At 44.9% G+C, this 3,069-nt stretch overlaps 1 pseudogene; it reads left to right on the plus strand.

The window, feature by feature from the left end:
- Positions 1-1,187: 1,187 nt before the first annotated feature.
- On the plus strand, positions 1,188-2,227 carry LOC147616041 (germin-like protein 1-3 pseudogene; annotated as a pseudogene).
- The last annotated feature ends 842 nt before the right edge of the window (positions 2,228-3,069 follow it).

Genomic DNA, 3,069 nt, shown 5'->3' on the forward strand with positions numbered 1-3,069 from the left:
GTTCAAGAAAGGGATGCCTCCCTTTAACTTTATGTCACCTGGAGTTAAAAAACCATCGGTTTGCATAAGGAAAATTTGTGGTATATAAGATTCTATAAATAGTGTTAATTTAAATCCAATTTACATGGCCTCTTTGTTCAAGTTGCTGGTTGACTTGAACAAGAGGAGGAATTGTTGCTGCTGGTTAGTAAAGAATATTTTCCCTAATGATGGAGAGCATGATGAGGAGGCCAACACTAACAAGCCTCAAGAGTCCAAAAATGAGGGGATGATGTGGTGGTAGGGCACCTTTATACCTTTGACACTTTAAAGGTCTTGTCTCTCACCTGTCCTCCATGCTCTCCCACATGAGAGGGGGAGTCGCTAAAGGCCCTTACGAATCAAATGTGAAAAGGGCACCTAGCACCACGTCATCCCATCAGAAGGGAGGTCCCTAAAGACATTTACAAACCAAATGTGAAAAGGGCACCTAGCACCACATCATCCCCTCACATTCGAGACTTTGTACTGTTGGCCGTTGACTTTTCTCCTCCACAAGACATGCATGGGAAAATCGGGAGAAGCACACACCACCCTCTGGAGTCTAGAGTGCTGTATGTAGCCCATTTGGGTTACTACCTAGCATTGTAATCTGTGAGCGTCCTACGACAGAAAAGACACCCACTTGCACTTATCTAGCCCCTTTGGATTAGCATCGAGCATTGTAATCTGTGAGAATGCCACAACACAAAACGTCCACTTGCATTGGTTCATGCCCCCAGCGATGTCGACAATGGCAAGTTGGCTGAGCACGCGGTATTGATAGTTTATAAAACTCGTTCACTTCCGCTCGTACTTCGGCGCCTGCAGACACATGCCCATATAGAATATAGATTTGTACAGTACTGTAAGCGCCTGCGTCATGCCATATTCTAGTATAGAATGCTACAGTATGCCTGCAACGTCTCCACACGGATGGGGAATGCAGTGAATTGGGTTTGAATTCACTCCACAGAGCTGCTGCTCGGATCCCAGCTTGGTTCAACGTCGTCGGGAGACGTGAACAGGAATCGCAGCTCTTGAAGTGAGCTGCCATTGAATAGGGGAAGGGACGTACACATTCAATGTTTTTGTTGCAAGGAAGCTACAGTGAAGGCAAGGGGAACTATTTTGAAATAGGGCAATAGTGGGAGCTAGCTAGCATGAGAAGCTGGAGCCAGCTCAATGATGCTTATAAAATGCTCTTCCTTCGCTTGTTGTGTAGTGTATATAAGCAAGGTACTAAGCGGCTAAGTTTAGTACACGCAGATCAGGCAGTTTAGCTAGTGGAGTGCTTGGAAGCGTAGCTTTTCTGGCTTAATTATATACCTGGGATAGCTGCTGTTCTAAGCTGGCTACATATAAGATAGCAGATATGGCTAGTCGCATCCTTGTGATCTACATGCTTGTGCTTGTGGCAGCTTGTGCTTGTGTAGAAGCGGCGGATTCCGACCCTTTGCAAGACTACTGCGTTGCCGACTTCACGCAGCCGCTGCACGTAACGGGGTATGCATGCAAGAGCGCGTCGGTGGTGACGGTGGAGGACTTTGTGTACCGCGGGCTGGCCAAGAGGGCGAGCACGTACAACATAAACAACGCAACGGCGACGCTGGCGTTTGCGGAGAAGTTCCCGGGCCTCAACTCGCTTGGGCTGAGCATGGCCCGCCTGGACCTCGACGTGGGCGGCCTCATCCCGCCCCACACGCACCCCCGCGGTTCCGAAATCATCTTCGTCATCGAAGGCTCCCTCTACGCCGGCTTCATCGACACCTCCAACAAGCTCTTTGCACGTGTGATCAACCCCGGTGAGGTGATGCTCTTCCCCCGTGGCCTCATCCACTTCCAGCTCAACGTCGGTCAAACCCCCGCCTTCGCCATCGTCGCCCTCAACGGCCAGGAGCCCGGCCTCCAATTCATCGCCAACTCCATGTTCGGCTCCCCTCTCAAACTCGAGGTCCTCGAGAAAACGTTCCTCTTGCCCCCTCGCGAGGCTCTCCACCTCCAGACCCTCTTCTCGAGGTTGTAAGAGCTCGGCTCTCTAAGCATTCATTAGTGCGCTTCTTTTTTTCAAATAAAAAACCTATCTTAAACTATACAAGCTCTTAAGTGTTTCCTTCTTCTTGGAAATACACTCAACACAAGACTACTTTGGCACTTATTTACCAAGCTTAACAATCACTTCACAAGCTTTGATTCACGAATCTCCATGATCATGTCAAATGTTTCTATCTTGGGATCCAATATCTATGTGGGTAGCTTACATGATAATTTTCACATCTAATATGCAAAAAACAAAAATCTCCTTTTTCAAGGTTAGGATTCTATTGGAGCCACGAGATTTCGGTGTGTACAAGATGTAAAATGTAGATGTGGAAAATCCGGTTTGATAAGTTATAGTGAAGGAAAAATGAAAACAATATTTAAGAATGGTTATAGTTATTCACTCAACACATGGATCACTAGTTCTTTAGGCATTTCACCAGAGGTTTCATTTTCCATAACATGCCAAAACCACCAATTCTTTTTTTGGGGAAAATAATGTACCTATTTACTAGTGAGATACAACACTTAATACTTAGAGTTGTTGGGATTTGCACATCCACGACTTATAGGCAGTTGGGATTTTAATTATGCATGACCCTTATCAGGCTAGGTTATCTATCTGACCTAACATTAGCCCATAATAGTTCATCTAATACACTCAATTAGTCACTAATGAGCAAGCTTCTTTACTTGATATCTCACTTTTTTATCTGGATTGCACCTAAAACTTGTCCCATATATATTTTATATGAATTGTACCTAAAAGGTGTCCCATATATTACTTTGACACTTACCAAGATTAACAATCACTTTGACACTTACCAAGCTTAACAATCACTTCACAAACTTTGATTCATGAACTCTAAGTATGTAACCATAACGCACGTCTGGATCACAAATGTTTCTACCTTGGGATCTAATATCTATTTGGGTAGCTTACATGACAAATTTCACATATAATACGAGAAAAAAATCAAGGTGTTGGAGCCATGAGATTTCAGTGTGGAA

Source organism: Cibotium barometz, chromosome 39 (assembly GCF_041138505.1).
Source record: "Cibotium barometz isolate CiBa-2024 chromosome 39, ASM4113850v1, whole genome shotgun sequence".
In the NCBI taxonomy this organism is placed as follows: domain Eukaryota; kingdom Viridiplantae; phylum Streptophyta; class Polypodiopsida; order Cyatheales; family Cibotiaceae; genus Cibotium; species Cibotium barometz.